We start from the raw sequence: 17325 nt of genomic DNA, 5'->3' as shown, positions 1-17325 counted from the left end.
TCGGTTTGCGCGGAGCGGGCCGAGACCCGGGGCGGAGTCGCTCCCCGTTACCGGGCGAGGGGCGGGGATGGGCGGCTCGGTTCAAGCGCTCTCCCGGCTCCTCCCAGGGGCCGTCCCGGCTGCTCCCGGGGGCAGCGGGTGCCTGTCCCCACCTCCGGTGACAGCCCGGCTCGGTTTGAGCCTCAGGGGCTGCGTGGCCGCCGCCTCCGTCTCCCCGCAGGGATCCTCTCTCCCTGCTCCTCCTCTTTCTCCCTCTCCCCCCACCTTCACCCCCTCCGGCTGAGTTAATTCACTGGGATTGGTTTCAAATGACGCCATCGCTTTATTTTTACACCGATGACCTCATCCCCGCAGCTTGAAGTTTACTGACCAGCAAAAACTTTTTTTTCTTTCACTCGCTCCCCTCCTCGTCCCTCGCCTTCTATGCCCGTTTGATTGAAATCCTTCGGGTCCTGCGAACCGAAGGCTTTAAAGCAAACAAAAAAACCCCCACCAAACCCAACATAAAACTCACAGAAACACCCACCCCCACACGTTCTCCCCTCTTCCCCGAGCTTTTCAGTGTCGGCGTGTCCCCCTTTTAATTTTCTCAAGCCATCTTGGGGGAGGGAGAGGAAAGGGGGGGGGGAAAGCTGTAAATATATCCTTTTTCTTCTCCTCTCCCACCTTCACACTTCCCCCTCTTAAGAAAAAGCCGGATAGACTTTTTTTCCGATTTTTTTTTCTTTTAATTGATTATTTTATTTTTTATTGAAGAAGAAGGAAAACGAGGACCTCCGGGAGCAGCTGGGAGGAGACAAAAGTTGTTTCAGGCGGCAGCGGCGAGGCTGGTGGCAACAACTTTTATCCCTGCCGAGGGGACAGACAGACAGACAGACAGACGAGGGGTTGAAGCTGTAAGTGCCCGGGGCAGCGCAGGGACCCCTCGCCCGTGGAAACCAGCTCGGGAAGGGTGAGGGGGGGGAAGGGGGGGTGGGGGGGAGCGGGGAGGGCTGGTCTGGGCGGGGAAGAAGAGGAGGAGGAGGGAGCTCTGCCTCCCTCCTCCCGCATGCCCTTCCCCGCCACCCCCTCACCTCCGGAGAGAGCCCGCAGAGGACAGGTCGCTGCCCGAGCCCGGGCGGTGAGGAACGAGGTGAGAGGGAAGAGAAGGGACGGCACCAATACTGGCATCGGCATCACCGGCACCTCCGCCCTCCCCCTACCTGCTGAGGGGCAGCCGGCACCCGCGGCGGCTCCTTCCTCCTCCTTCTTCTTGCCTTTCTCACCTCCCGGTATCCACCTGCCGCTCCTCGTAAAGGCACGGGAGGGGGAAAAAAAAAGCCTTTTGTGCGGGGAAGGGATGAGCAGGAGAGCGCTGCGCCCCGGGGGTGCGCGGGGAGGCTCCGCGCTGGGTAAACAGCGCTGGCTTCCCGCTGCTTGGAGTGGCCGGGGATGCTTTAAAGGGCTCCCGAGGAAGCGTTTGAGTTCTGCCTTCGGCTCGGGAGTCGTTTAAATTGAGGCAGATGACAAAATGGAGGGCTGCCGTGCGAGTCCGGGAGCCAAGCGAATGGTTAACCTGGCGTTGCGCTCGGGGAAACTGATAACTCGGTGGCTGTCATTGGTACAAGGGCCTGACAGGTCCCCTCGCCTCACTTTCTTTCTTTCCTCCCTCTCCATAGAAGCAGCAGGGATGAGGAGTTGAGTGAACATCAGTGCGTGCTGGACAAGGTGTATGGGATGTGCTTATTGCAAAGCCTGACCAATGGCAGGGATTTTCAGCAGCCAAAACCCCTGTTTGGTCCGATAGAAGAAGGAAAGTTGGGTTTTTTTTCCAGTAAAGAGAAGCCAGGAGAAATTACTTTCTTTTATTGTCACTTCAGCTGGTTGAAACAGAAAATCGATCTTTTGGTTGTCCCTCAAGTGAGAGGGTGTAGTCGTAGCAAGCTGTATTGTCTGACCTATGACTAAGTTTTTTTTGTTCAAACATTTAGTGTATACCCAGCAGAATAAATAGATCTGTGCTCATTTTGAAAGCTAAACCAAGAATGAACTGTTTCTCCTTGTAAGGATGTGTGTTGGGGTTCTTAAAAGAGAAAAAAACCCCAACAAAACCAACAACTAAAAAAACCCAAGAAAAAACCCAAAATGATTTTGTAATTTTTGCTTTAAGATTTATTCTTAAAGCTATTCCTGGTAGCGTGTGGTTTGGTAGATACAGAGTTTACAAAGTCACAACTGACCAAACAGGAGTTGGTTTAGACTCTTTGTGTTTTGAGGGGAGGCAGAAAAACAGTAAGTCTCATTTTCTTTTTATGGTGTTCACCCCACTGCCCATTGGAGGTTGAAGCATTCATGACGGTTGTTTATGTTGGTTGTTTAGGGGTTTCTATGTGAATGTGGAGCAAGTATGCAATGGGGGGGGTGTATACTTATTTTTAGCTTTAGTTTTTAATGAAAAAAGATACAAAGGAGAGCGATATTCAAAAGTGAATCCTACGTTTACTGAGTATGCTTATTAATATTTTAGGGAGGAATCTATTAAAAATGTTGTAGGTGTAATAAATTCTGGTCATTATTCTTGTTTAATCCAACGGTGCTTCAGTATATCTTAATATAAATTTCAAAGTCTCTTTTTAAATGAACAAATAAGTTAAGCAGCAGAGAAGGTGCCAGTTCTTGTGCTGACTAGAGGTGGTAGCTGCAAAATACTGTATGTATGGTTTAATACACATGCAAAGGTCCAGCAAGCCCAACCAAGATTTTAAAAACACAACATCTCGTTTAAAGATACGTAAATACATTCCTCCTGCAGTAGGTCTGGCTTTGTTAGCTACCTAAGCAGATGTAATGAAACAAAATCACATCAGAAAAACTTCCGTAGGAGAAAGTAAGCTCTATTTATCTTTGTTTCTGTAAAATGCATGCTGTTCTTTCAGCAAAGAGAGCTAGCCCGGCAAGGATGTTTGCTTTTAGCTAGAATAGCTTGAACTGACCATAGGAACGGTATCAGCAGAAGCTGTGCAGGAATGTGTTAAATGGATTTCGCTAGGAGCTCTGTCTCCCAAGCCAGCTCTGGCTCCTCTGGGGTCTGCGCCAGCCCTCAGCCTGTGGGAGGAGTTGTGGTTGTATCTGCCATGTGCCTGTGTACCTTCCTTGGCAAAGTGACTCAGCCCTGGGAGTTCTGTGCTTTTGTATTCACAGCCAGCAGCTGGAGATGGGGTGAAGTTGTATGGAGTTACTAGAAACTGGATGGTGGGATGGCTCAGCCACCCTTCTGCCTTTAAAATGAGTAAGTGATTCATGGAGCCCCTAAGAAGCCCTTGGAGGGCAAATTCAGGCTCTCTTCTTGATCTCCATAAGAAATGCAGAATAGGCAAATTATCCACTGATTTTTGTTGTTTGCGTTGGTCCTCAAGTGAGCTCTGCTTTAATGTGTTTTGCAGTGAGAGGCCTTGCTCAGTGACTTATCTTTTTAAAGTTCAGCTCCTTAATCCCCAGACCTATTCAGGAATATTCACTGTTTTCAAAGTACAGATGTTCAAAGAAACAAATTAAATACAACTGAAGCATTTTTTATCTCAAGAAAAAGGAGGCAGAGTGATAGCTTTCACTTTACATTATGTCTGTTGAATTTTTTAGGACTTCTGGTTTTTTTTTTTTCTTTCCTCTAAGAGCAGTCAGGAAAGCATCATGGATAATCTTCAAGTGCTGACAGTCTTTAATAGCCAGATGGCGTAAAGTAGTTACTGTCAAAGGATGAGGTGTGGAAGGACTGGCACATCCCTTCCTTTTTCACTTTTGTTTCACCCCTGGGAAGAAACCTTGGGTTTGGCCTGTGAATCTGTCTGTACAGATTTGTTGTTATGCTCATCAAATGACTAAAGGTTTCTTGCAGTCTCGTAGTATCTTGTGCATGGTTGTGTAATGGTACATCCATGATTATTAAAAAGGAATTATCAAGAAGCTGTTTTTCTGGGTAATAGGGAAGTAGCTGTGTCCCTGATACATTGAATGGTACATTCACTTTCCCTACAGTTCCTTGTGGATTGCTTCCGGATTTAGTGTAGTGACATGGAGGGTTTCTGTAGACTATTTTAAATATCGATAACTACATATCATATCAGGATCTGTAATATTTCTCTGATTTATTAGGCATCCCCCTTCATAGAAAAGGGTAATGTAGCATTCTTTAGGTCTGTTGAATGCATACATGGCCTCTACTTTTTGCATGAATTAAAAGCTGTAGGTGATGGGTGGCCTGGTGGTGTGTATCAGGATATCTGCCTGCACTAAAGCCGACAATTAACTGAAGACCAGGAGTCATTCGTGTGAAGGTAGACACTATAGCTTCAGGCTACTTTCTAGGCATTACCTGGGGGGCTCTATCCTCAGGGTTTTCTTTACCACTAGTATAACAGTGTCACCACCCTGATGCAACTCTAATTGTGATGAAACTGGCTCTGGAGCAAGGCTGGAAGCTGAGATGCCCCGTGCCATGCAATGTTTCTGCCAGCTGAAGACAGCCGTGGGAATGGGGACGTTCAAATCACCACTTCTCTCTCTGCTTTACCAGACCTGCCCTTTAGATTGGTAATAGCTTGGCAGCTCCAAATAAGCAATCTCTGCTATAGTTATTCTGAAACTTCCGATAACACCTGGAGGAAGCCAGTAATACATATTGAAGGTAAAGTTTGGCATCTTATTTTCTCTGCATGCTTATGGATAGGGTCCATTGGCAGCTGTCGTGGTCTCCAGTGGAGATGATGTTGGCCACCAGTGAGTTACCATCCCTCAGTCATCAAAGAAAATCTACATTTGGAGTGTGTGTGTGGAGGACGAGAGGGAAGACAGGCATGAGTTCAAGGCCTTGTGTTTCTTTTTGCTGTGCTATGTGGTCTGCTGCTGAGCGAAGACTGACCTGCTCGGAGTTGGCTCTGGGAAGGCTGGCAGCTTTCCACATTGTGTCCCTACAAAATGCTCCTGCAACTGAGGAGAACCCCAAAAGTAATAATTGGGCAGGCTGAGAAAGAGGGGAAAGTGTTTCCTCAGTGGCAGGAGGAGTCCTGTAGGGCTGTGGGGACGGTGTCTTCAGCCATGGACGTTCCTGAGGTCCCGTGCTGCTGCTTTTGTGCGCTTGCAGTATCCAAAGCTGCAAAGTTTGTGCTGTATAAATATACGAAAGGAACTGCTAAAACAAGGTCCTTCTTTGTGAGGAAGTCACTTATCTCTGCTCTTTCTTTGTCACAATATGAGCCATATGTTGCCAGCAACTTACACTGCTTCTCTTTAGTGTGTTCTTGGAACTAAATTTGCTCTGTGTAGTTCAAGTTTTCATCCTGTTTCTCAGAAATTAATATCAGTTCCTTGCACAGAGCTCCTTAAGTTTGAGCTTTTCTTTGGTCTCAAGCTTATGTTATACATTTCTGCCCGTTGCTTACCAAATAAAGATACACTAGTGGAAGTTTGCAGAGGCTTTTGTTACTTGAGAATAAATGTAATATTTTTCTTCCCTGAGATCTTTTCACATGCTATCTAGAGAGATAGTCTTCTAAAATAGTATGAAAGTTTTTCTTCATAAAATCATAACTGTGTCCCATTACATTAGTTTGGCAGAAAACTGTATCACGCGGTTTCTAATATTGAGACTAGAACAGTGTTACCAGTTTTCATTGTGAATCACTTGATTTTGCTTTACTCTAATAATCTATTAATTGTGCCAGTTTGTTGACTAAGTAGTAGATCAGTGGCGTGTACAAATACTCTCTTTTTAGACGTCCTTGCCTGATTGCCTAATGTTTTTTATATTACTGAAGACATTGTGGGAGGCAAAAAGATGGGTCTGAGTATCTAATGTAGCAACATTGGAATGAGAACTTTACAGAGAGCATAAAATGAGGAGGACAACAGAGACTAATTGTATGAAATTCCTTTTATGCACACGTTCTTGAGTTTGAATAACTAGTATGTATTCAGCGTGCTGGATTAGAAGGCTTTGGCTCTGCATGTGTAGCATAGATGTTGCTCTCAAAATAGAAAAGCAACTCTCCCTCCCCCTCCACTATACCAAATAAAATTGATTCAGTATTGCATTTTGTTCCTACTGAACCCCTACTACAGTTGTTTAAAGGCGGAATAATTCATAACATTAGGGATATAAACACCACACTTTTAATAGCCCAAAGTGATGTTTTTGCTTCTTGATTGCTAGGTGTAAGAATCATTCACCCCAGACTTTAAAGACTCAAATCTCACATCAGGACTTGGGTTGCTGCTTGCAAGATGGTGCTTGCAGGGGAGTGTCTTCTTCGATAGTGTGTATTTCACGAAATTTATACAGCCCCTTAAGCGTGGAAGCCATCCGTCTTCTAAATACATCTGTCTTCTTCTGAATACATGCAGAGTCTGAACTACACTTCAAAAGTCTTCTCTCAGCTTGCCATCCCACTGCTGAAACAAGCCTTAATTTCAAGGGTGGGCCATAAGCACCAAGAGTATTTGCCTAAAGGACAGGCATGACATTACTTTCCGCTCATTGTATTAATGTTATCTGGAGTAAGTATAGCATCTGTCATTTACACAGTTCCCACAAGGATTTTGTTACAGGTGAGAACCTGTTTATGTGTGGGGATTTCATACGTTCTTTCTTTAAAAGTTATGCATGGGATTCGGTGTTTGCTCTTGATTTCCAGCTCTGCTGTCCCTGACAGTTTCATGAGAATTTGTTTGAGCTCTGGAAAACTGGGAGGGAAGAGAGCTGGAGGGGGAAGAAGCTTTGTGTTACATGTCTGTCTTCTAACCCCATCATATGCAGAATCACCTTTCAAAAATAAAAGAATTTAAGAGAGGCCTCTTACTAGGAACACTTGGGGAGCAAACAGAATAAGCTTCATCTTGGTTTCAAGAGGGATTCATAAAGCTTTTTCGTTTTTTAAGCAAGGACAAAGAATATTCCAGCAAAAGCTGCATTGGGTTGACATGTTGTTGGGTCCAAATAAGTCTGAAAGATTACTAGCACTGAAAGATTCTGCACTAGATTGAATCCAGATTAGCAGAAGGTGAATGGTGTCACAACTCTAATAGGGCGTCATCTGTCTGTCCCAAGGCCCCAGGTGCAAGGCAGGTATGCTCCAAACTGAGCATAGGCTGTGAAAATTTCTCCTCACATAGTCTATTTGGAATTCTGCATTGATGGCAAGTCTCTTCGCATAGCTACAGGAGGCAGTACCACCTTCTCCCAGGCTACTCTTGTGTCATTTCAATTTCCTAAAAACTGTCAGGTTTTACAGTGATTTCTCTGAGGCCTTGGTGAAGAGAGGTGATGGACAATGACTCGTCTATAGGTTCATAGTCCCATATCTTTGGAAGACATGGCAGCTGAAGGCAAACTGACATGGTCGTTATAAGAGCTGGTAAACTTAATGTACTCCTGGCTGGTAAGACATATTTAGGGGATGTTTTGACAGACTGATAAAACTGCTGGTACTTGTGTTTTCTTCTGCTACCTTGTTTCTTTCTCACTATCTCCCTTATTTTCTTCTGGTTTCCTTTTTCTTGCTTGTAACTTTTATTCTTAATATGTATGATGATACATATTTCCTGGTCAGTGGAGTGAGCTCTCTTGTCCAGCTGGTGAAAATCCCTGGCTTCTCATGGTTGACACGTTGTGAACATGCTATCAACTTCTCATTCCTCCATTCTGCTTGTTAGGTGATCTGCGTTTGGATACCATCCAGTTAAGCCTGTTTCCTCAGTGTGGCTCACTCCATCTGTCTGCTGTGGTTTTGAGGTGGACCTCTTTGAAGATGCCTGAAAACTCTGTTTATCCAGCCCAGACATGATTGTACGAATAGCCCATTTGTTGCCCATTTCCTCTCCAAGTATTACTGAGAGAAAGTTAACTCCATCAAGCATAAAATGGATGAAAAATAGTAGTAATACAAATGCAGATCTCCAAGATATTAGTCAGGACAACCAAAGAAAGTGTCAAAATTAACTATCATTGCACGTTTTCCCAAGATACTCTTTCCATGGAGTGACTGCATCTTTCCACCTGCTCAAATATACACAACTCTGATGTTTTTCTCTCACTGACGCTTGCATGACTTGCCAGCTCTCCTATAGGTGTGACCTGTTCTGGAATGAGGAAATGTGTAGTGGCTTTTCCCCTGCTCTCACATACGGTTAAACCTATAGAAAACTGCAGAGGAAGTTCGGGCATCCTCTGGCAGCCTTCTGCAAGTACCAGCTATAAGTGACCATTGCCTTTCATGGGCAAAACCAGTACAGACAATTTTTTTAATGCACTTTATTAATGGCAGAGCGAGCAAGTACATTAGCTATTTTTATTCAAACACCCAGACATAAGCCAGTATGGCAAAGTGGCTATGAAATGTCTGCATAGCTAAGTGAAAATACAGCTGCTGTTTAATGCTAAATCTTTTTCTTTTAGTTATAGGATTTTGAGAGAGTTCAACCAATGATCGTCTAATCTTTCTAATTGAGCTGTGGTGAGGATTTTAAAGGTTTTGCATTAAAATAGGCAGAATGTTCTTTTCAGTTGATGGTTTTGTCTGCTGTTGCAGTCAATAAGGAGGTAATGCAATGGGAGGAAGGTGGGTGAAAAGGGGGGCATTGATTCAGGTTAAAATTTCATGTCTTCTGGGAAGCTTCAGGACTATCTGTTCTTATGTGCTGCTTAGTGGCGGAGGCACAAAAAATGCTGAGTACAGTGACTCTGTTAGCAAATGCTAGCTCAGAGAGACGCAGTGTTTGTTTTGGGAATTTTTAAAGGCTGCCAAGTTGTGTTTTTTCCTCTTTCATTTTTTCATTCCCCCTTTTCATTGAATAGTCTGTCTACTTTGGCAGAAAAATGGCTTTCATGATTTGATGAATAATTCAAAAAATTCAAGGCTGTGTTGATTATTTAAGTCTTCAGATATTTCAAAGCAAAAAAATTATGGATTAATATTGGGGGGGATGTTGAACATTTAATTTTTTTGTGTGTTTATATGCTCAGCAAGTAATTATACCTCAGTATTGACATGCATGGTCTCTAGTTCAATATTGGTTTTAAAAAAAAAAAATGCAGAACTTCAAGCATGTGATAGATGTTAGAGGTCCTAAGGAAAAGAAAAGATCATTTAATATTATGTTTTCCCTGGCTTGGAACCTGTGTGATACTGGAGTAGATGTCTGATAGTAGCACATTTTTATAATTTAGTTAAGCAAAGATAGATAAAGTGAGCTTACAAAAATCTTCTTGTTATATCCACCAAAGTAAGGCATTTCTACTGAGTGCTTATTATTTGGCTCAACTGGTGATACTGCTTTTCAGTACAGTCAAATATTATTCTGAATTAGCTATTTATCACTTATTTACCTGGTTTTTCCATTTCTGTTGGCAAAGTGAGAATCTGCAGGCATAACTTCCTCTTTGAAAGGCCTCTCCCTTTCAAATGTCAATTGTTATACATCAAAGCACAGCTGGAGAAGTCTACATATTGGTAGAAAACAACATTACTTTTTTTGGACAGGTAGCGTGGGATGGACATCAAGTACATCAGCTGCTTTGGGACATGATGAAGGTAAAGCAATTAAACCATCAACATCTAACCACGTCTTTTGGCTTCTCCACCAGTGGTAAAACAGGCTTCCTTGAGTTCAGAATCCTGCAGAATTAGCTCTGATTTGCATTTAAATGGTTAACTTGAAATTCACGTAGTACTGTCTGATGTCTGTAGACAGAACTGTGACCCTTCTGCCTTTACTCTAAATGTGGTTAAATTGCATGCAGTGGAAAAATGTGCAGGCTTACCACTTTCTGGAGCTGAAGTTTCAATTGGTACATACAGTTTCAAAAGTTTTGTGATATGAGGGTCAACTTTTGTCACTGAAAATACTAGAAAAGGGAGACGTGTGTAGGAACAGAAATGGAGAGAGAAAACAAGAGGGAATAATGGCAAAGAGGAGGTATTGATCAGATGTTGGAAAATATGATGATAAAATATTATATTTGCATATTTTAAATATATTTTAAAAGGAAAAAATGAGGAAGTAGAGTCAACAGATAAAAAAAAAGAACGAAAATGTCTGCATTAGTTGCACGTGAAAATGAGCCTTTTAAATAACAGAAAACATAGTTCTAATATGACAACAGGATGGGATCATTCCACATTGGCTAGTAATACTAATCATGTAGTAGTAGATAATAAAAGAGGTATTTTTTATGTGTATGAGGAAAAGCCATTTGACAGGCTGGCTGAATGAAGGCTGATGATGAGTTACAGGAAGTACAGGGAAAGGTGTGGCCTCAGTGGGTTCATGGGAGTACATACAGTTTATGCATCTAGAAAATATATTCTAAAGATTGCTAAATATCAATAAGTTGCCCATATTGTCTTTATGAGCCCGCATTTTCATTTATAATTCAAGTAACTAAAGATACGTATTAGAAACTAGAAATTCTGGCATAGAATGTGACGGTTGTTGGGTTTGTGTATTTGGTCTTAATTGCTGGATATTTGTGTCATAAATATTTAAGAATGAGTTGATTTTAAAAAGTTGCATAGACTTGGTTGATAGACCATATCTTCATGCTGGAAATTTTTAAGGTTCAGAGATTCAGGCTTCAAATAGCATGCTTCTGAGTCCACATAAAGATATGTCTTCCAATGCAGCTGGGAGAGTGGGAAGGAGTGCGGAAAATGATCTCTCTGAAAGCTTCTATTGCGAGTTGCTATTTTTATTCATGCTACTAGTAATTTATTGTTGGCTTTTTTTTTTTTTTTGAACGGGGTATGTATGTAGCTAGCTAGAGGGAGGAGAAGCTTTTATCTTAAAAAAAAACCCAACAAACTCGACAAATACTGTTTTTGCTTGTAGAACGTGTCCAGTTCAAGAGGCTGATGTCCTCTAACTAGATTGCAGATATGAATGTTCCAGCTCCAGGCCCCTGCTATTTGTCTTCTGACATTTTTGGGTTATGTGATGCGCTGCCATTGGTGCGAGTGCTTTGTAAGCACCACTAGACAGTGCCACAAGGAGCTTTAGCCTAAATACAGAAAGCAGAAGAAAGGTAATCTGAAGGCTATTGACAAAGTGTCTTTTTACAGCTGTGTTAGTAGAAAATATTACTATGCTTGACAGCTCACTTCCAGCTGCTTGACACAACCCCTCTGCCTCTAGCTGCTGCCCTAAGTCCACTGCTGAGAGTAGTTTTTGTGACTGCTCATACTTCACTTGAGACAAAGTCGGAGAATGTACTCACAAGTAGCCTATTCTGCTGTTTGAGCTAACCTGTTTGTGTTTTGTTTGAAGGAGACTAGAAATCCATCATAGCGTTTGCTCTGTAGCCTCTAGGTGGTCATTCGCTCCATGCCAGACCTTAATTTACCTCCCTTTTTGACACATAGACAAGCCTTAGAAGTGAAATAATCTCTAGGCCATCCTCTTCTTTCTTCTGTGTTCTACCTGACTTGCTATTAACCTTGTTGACCAAAAGAAATAGGTTTAGAAGCAGTAAAAGTGAAATGGGAGGACATTAGCATGGATCCACTGAAACTGGTGGTGATCTCTCAAGTTAGTGCAACTTAGTGTCTGCTTCTGTGGCAGGTAAGACCAAAAGCTCAGAGTAGTTACTGTGCTTCTTTTCTTGTCTTCCCACCCGCTATCACTGCAAATTCAGTCTTTAATGGCCTTCAAGATTTCACATTGAGCTGGATCCAGGAACTAGAAATGGCTGAAAATTGTTTGGATGTGGTTTATTTATGTGTTTGTTTATTCTACTTGCTTGTACAGTTAGTTTGAGACTGATTTAGCTCTTGAGTCAGCTAGCTGAATTAACATCTGAGCTGCCATAAGGGGCACGGTTGCTGTCTGGTAGCCCTGACTTTGTTTGTTTTAAGCTACCATGGAGCATACATCCTCAGGCTGCCCTGCTGGTTGCATGCATGTGTGTGAGGCTCTGAAACAGCAGTTCTTAGATCAGCCAAGGTATGATGGGGTCTGTCTCCTGTTCCCATGGCTGTCTGTTGAGCGGGTAGGAATGGCCTTTGTGTTTACTAGCCAGGTGTGCTCCAGTGAAAGGGTTCCTTCTTGTTCCAGAGACCTGTCTTTTGCCCTTGTGTTGGGCTTTCCTGCACGCTTGGCCCACAGGCCAAGTCACGAGTTGGAGATGCCTGTGTCCTGCAGAACAGATAAACCTATTGCAGCCCATGGCAGTCAGAAGGGAATTGTTGAAACTTGAAGGAATTCCTTTCCAAACTCATCTTCTGCAGAGGTGGCATGAAGCATACTCATTGTATGGATTTGCCCACTGGAAACTAAGGCTGGAAGCTTTGATTCAAGTTGCATTCAAGCTGGGTTAGCTTGGCTTGGCTGCCTGGGCCTCCCAAAAGCTTTGTGCTCCCTTAGAAACACTTACTTGTCTGCTACCTGACAGGTTTAGAACCTCTGTTCTGTGAGGGTGCTTTTCCTTTGAAACAATGGCAGGATCCATACATGCATGTGTGTGTATGTGTTTATACATATATCTGCATACAAACTACATATCTATATATACAGACTCATATTCATATATGTATATATACTCATACACTCTGTCCACAGCAGCTGATATCTTATAATGCTTCCATTCAAAATATTTTCTCTATATTTTGTATGATAAGAGAAACAATTTATGAGCCAGCAAAGCAAAACAGCCTTGCAGATAAAGCTTCTGAGGCTATGTCTAGGTATAATGAATTCAGAAGATCTAGATACCTGATCTTTGTGGGACACTTAGTATGCAGTTTTAGTGGTTATGACTATCTGAAGTAGGCAGATGCATCAGAAGCTACTGAATGCACAAAATTTACCTGCTTGAATAAGCTTGTGATTTCTGATCATTACTTGGCCTTTCAAAGGAAATGGAAACGAACACCTAATCCCTTTTTATAGAAAGTTGAAAGCATTTCTTTGATATCATATTTACTTGGTAAAATGAAAAATCACTGTCCTCTTTTGAGAATGTATGCCTAGTAATGCCTATTTATTATTTTACTGTATCTGATGTTTTTTTTCCATTTTCACCTCACACTAATTTATATGGTACCAGCGTCTTCAGAGTAGCCATATGGAACTCACATTTTCCTCGCTTGTTAATTGCTTGTGTTGTCTCTCTCCCTGCTGCTCAGGGGGGAGGTGTCGATTAAGCCTACAACTCTATTTAGTACTCCTGTTCCTCTTCAGGGAGTATTTCTTACTTCTTTTTAATACTAACGCTGTGGGGTTTGTATACATTCAATCTCAAAATCATTAAGGGTTTTTGAGTGTTTTTTGCATTTACTTTGAGTAATAGTATGCTGATACCAGGATTGTCTTTTTGGGGTCCTGCGTAGAGTAACAAGGTTCTGCTTGTTCAGCTGTAGCTCTGCTCCTGTACGGCTGCTAGCATTGCTGCAATGCGTGGCATCCACACTGGAAGAGGTGATGTTGCAGAAGATCATGTATAGGGCAGATACAAACCCAGAGCATCCTACTGCTAAAACTGCTGTCCCTGCCATGTCGATCCTAGTGGTGTTCTTGGTGGCATTTTAGCACCTGAGGGCTTTTGTCATGAGGGAAGAGGCTTTTTTTTTTTTTTTTTTTTTTTTTTGCAGACCTTGCAGAATGAGGTTTGCTGACTTGCGTCAAATTTACATGTCGGTTTGTACAAACAAGTCAACTGAAGTAGCCTGTCTGTTGACACAGCTCTGCTGTTCAGCCAGGTACAAAGGTAAAGAATTAACCTAAAAAGTGGTTAATTTCCAATAACTTCATCGAATATTGTTTCTATCAACAGAGACATCAATTTGTCCTTTATTTTTGTCTACTAATCCTCTAAGGTTTTCTTTCCATCTGCTCAGTGTCAGGGAATGGCTGTCTGAGTATAGTTGCAAATACGTTCCTCTTAAAATTTAAATTCTTTTTGTTACAGACTACAAAACAGACTTTGTAGGAAGTCTGTATACAGTTCCTTTGTACAGAGTTGATATGCTGAAAGACACACAGACAAATTTCGTTCTAGGTCAGATGAAGAGTAGTGGTTCTGTGTCCTTCCTTGTTTCTTGCCCTATATTCCTTTATGCCTGTCAACAGGTCTGACAGAGGTTCTGTGTGGCTACTTTTAAACCAGTTTTTGTGGTACTGAAGATCACTGATTTTCCCCTCCCCCTGCACCCCTCTCTTTTTTCTGTTATCTATACAGTGTTTTGCAAACACTTCATACCTATGCTGGAATAGCTCATTTTAATGAACATTAAATATTTCTGTTATCTGCTCAGCCCTTACATTCTCTAATAACCTCATAAATCTTGAGGAAATGTTGACTTACTAGTTAGTTAATCAATTTTTTTTTTCTTCTCTTCTCTTGACATATCGATCCTGACAGTAGATCATCTTAGTTTCTCTCAAACTTATTTTTTGCCAGCATCCTGTGTGGGATATATAGCTCTCTCAGCTATTATTATCTAGTTGCTAGTATCAAATTTAATTGTAGCCTTCCATTTTTGTGCTTTTATTATTTTTCTTATTATTTTGATATGTTTTTCTGGTCCGATACTCTTTGTTCTCCTAAAGAATTTTTTTTTTTTTTTAGTCTGCTGTCTTTTATTCTGCTTTCTGTTGCTTTACCCAGGCTTGGATTCACATTTTTCTGGGATATGCTCATTTGGCCTGTGTAACCTCGCAAAAATGTTACCATTTAAACATAATGACTCTTTTCTTCCCTGGCTTCCTGTTCCCTTTCCTTGTGAAGCGGTATGTATACCTTCCGCAACTTTCAGACTCAGCTGGGAACTAAACGTGCAGCTTTTAATTTCCTCTCTCTTCATGAATTGAGGATCTTTTGGACTGGCAGTGCCTCAATCCCCATTTATGAAATGTAATAGCATGATACTAGTTTTGATAGGATTCCTTCCATGAGTTTGGTGAACTTGGTTGCGTAATGGACACTGTCATTTAACGGTGAGTTAGCATGAACAGTAAACTAGCTTTCCAACATAATACTAAGATTACCCTGGTGAGGAACAGGAGGAAAGCTGAGTTTCTTATTTCCAGGTAAAGAACAAACACGGAACCAAAAATGTGCCTTGACATGTCTTGCCGTGGTTCAAAGGATAAGTTGAAATGTAGGTTCTCCTTTGTCAAATTAAATTCCTCTTGTATTTGGCATGGTGTTCCCCTTACCTCCTTCTCTAAACAGAATTGGCTTGACTCTTCCTCCTTTCCACAGTAACTGTGTGATACCTTGTTTAGTTTGTGGGAACTGTAAGAGCTCTAATGTTTTCCTGAATTAAATACGCCAGATTTGTAGTGACTTCTTGCTCCTTCCTGTTGTTCCTCCCCTGCTCCTAACAGGCACATACAGACTTCTGAGAGTTTGTTTGGTTTTATTTTCCCTTAGGAAAAGACTCTTCCCCATCAGTCTTCATGATAACTTATGGTTCCTTGTATACAGAGTGCTTAAGTTGACTTCATATTTAATGCCAGTGCCATTTGTCAACTAAAGGAACAAGGAAGGCTGGTTGGATAGCAGTATACGCTCTCTACTTCTGTATCAGCTGTCTTCTTTTCATTTTGGGACCATGATTCTCTAAATTCCTTCCTGATAGGTTTCAATTTTGAAATATATTCTGTTTGGAATGATATAGCATCTCTGCAAGCTTAAAATTGTTATGAAACACTAAGCACAGAGAACTTATCAAAATAACTTGTTTCCTCTTTTTTTTTTTTTTCTTTGCTAAGGTCACTATTGTGAAATTGAATGATTAAGAAGCGTTACTCCAGAAGTAGAGAAAAGGTATTAGAGATTGCATTTTTCTTCTGCAAAAATCAGTGCTGTCTTGAGAGCAAATTACTCAAAAACACGTTGTAATGAAAACATACTAAAATCCTAGGCTTCAGCTTGGTTGTATCAAATACTTGGTAGAACTCCAAAGTGGTAAATAACTCTGTTATTTTCTTTATGGAGTACTAATCTTGTTTGCTTTGGCATCTAAAACCAAAGTTGCAGCTTATTTTTACTTAATATCCACTTTCTTTTAGAGTATCCCTTCCATGCAGTAAAGCAGATACTTGGACCCCAGGAGGCCAGTCAAAGACATGGGATTCTGCTGTGCATGGTGGTTGCGGAGGCAGAGAGGAGGGGTATTCACCTAACCAATTCTGCCTGATGTCATAGCCTTAGTCCTTCTAGATCTCGTGGCAAAGCAGTGAATTTGAGGTAGTGTTTGGAAGGAGTGAGAGATAGACAGGGGTCTCATCTCATATGGCTTTTGAAAGCAAATCAAGATGCGTTCATCTGGGCAAAGGAACAGGCCTGGGAAATTACATTTGCTGCAGTGTTCTGTGTAGTTGTGAGCAGCATAGGCAAGGCCAAAGGAAAAGCTATTATGCTACTGGCAAGAAGAGATCACGTGCCTAGATGGGCATTTTTCATCCGTTGTTCAAATTATCTTAATATTGAGTGGAAAAATGGGCATGATACAACTCTAGCTTTGATGTAGACATCTACAGAGAAATCTGTCATGAGATGAAGTAATGGGAAAGGGGAGTGCAAAAAGGGGATCCTCTCAGTAGAATGTTAGAAACTACTAGAACATGCAGTTACTTAAGGTAGTGCTGTATTTCTCTGGATTGGTCATCAGTTAATCAGGTTTACTTTCCATCACCATTTTATTGCAATGTGTGGTGGTTAAAACCCGGAAGAATAGTGTAGTAACATTGTAAGTTGCCTGTCCTTTCAATTACTTCTGTTAACAGCAAGAATTTATTTTTGTTGATGACTGCCAGCAGTTGGCATGCACAAGATGACATCTTCAAAGTAAGTCTTAAACAAACAAAACCACCGGTCTTCTGTAACTTCTGGTGTTAATTCCTGCCTTTCTACTTTTTCTCTTGAGACTGTGTTACAAGCAGTGGCTGTTTCCTTCACATATGATTAGATTTGCTGTGGATTTTTTAACAGATCTAAATTTTGAGACAGCAGTCTAAGATGAGATGAGTTGTGAAAGTGGTGGAGTTTACACATGGTGGTTCCTGACAGTCCCCAAAACATAGCTTGTTCAAACTTGTTTCTGTTCAAACAGGACACATCCCTTTCACCACTGTTATGGTGCTCTCTGTGAACTTAGAGCAGCAGTGCTTGTGTGTGTGTGTGTGTTAAACTGAGATTTGCTTTCAGGGTGTTTTTTTAGGAAACTCAAAGCTGCAACAAATCGTTTTCTGATTACATTTTCAGATTTGACTGTGTCTTTAAAGGCTCACCAGATGCTAGGAGGTAATACTGTGTTTTCACTGAACTGGTTGTGTAATATGCCACAAACTCAT

General features: G+C 41.7%; 1 protein-coding gene across 9 annotated transcripts in view; it reads left to right on the top strand.

Annotated features, from left to right (window-relative positions):
* The first annotated feature begins 756 nt into the window (after positions 1-756).
* Positions 757-17325, top strand: part of DUSP16 (dual specificity phosphatase 16) — a 70309-nt gene continuing 53740 nt past the window's right edge. For 3 of the 9 annotated variants that reach the window (XM_054057982.1, XM_054058003.1, XM_054057942.1), the window contains exon 1: positions 757-896. The gene's annotated coding sequence lies outside the window, so the exon portion shown is untranslated. Of the gene's footprint in view, positions 953-1027; positions 1133-9512; positions 9564-17325 lie in introns of those variants that run through there. The other 6 variants (XM_054057977.1, XM_054057992.1, XM_054057931.1 and 3 more) reach the window with 4 other exon arrangements.

This window comes from Cuculus canorus, chromosome 1, assembly GCF_017976375.1.
Source record: "Cuculus canorus isolate bCucCan1 chromosome 1, bCucCan1.pri, whole genome shotgun sequence".
NCBI classification, from domain to species: Eukaryota; Metazoa; Chordata; class Aves; order Cuculiformes; family Cuculidae; genus Cuculus; species Cuculus canorus.
Note: the sequence above shows the minus strand (reverse complement) of the source record. Positions and strands in the feature narration are given on the sequence as shown.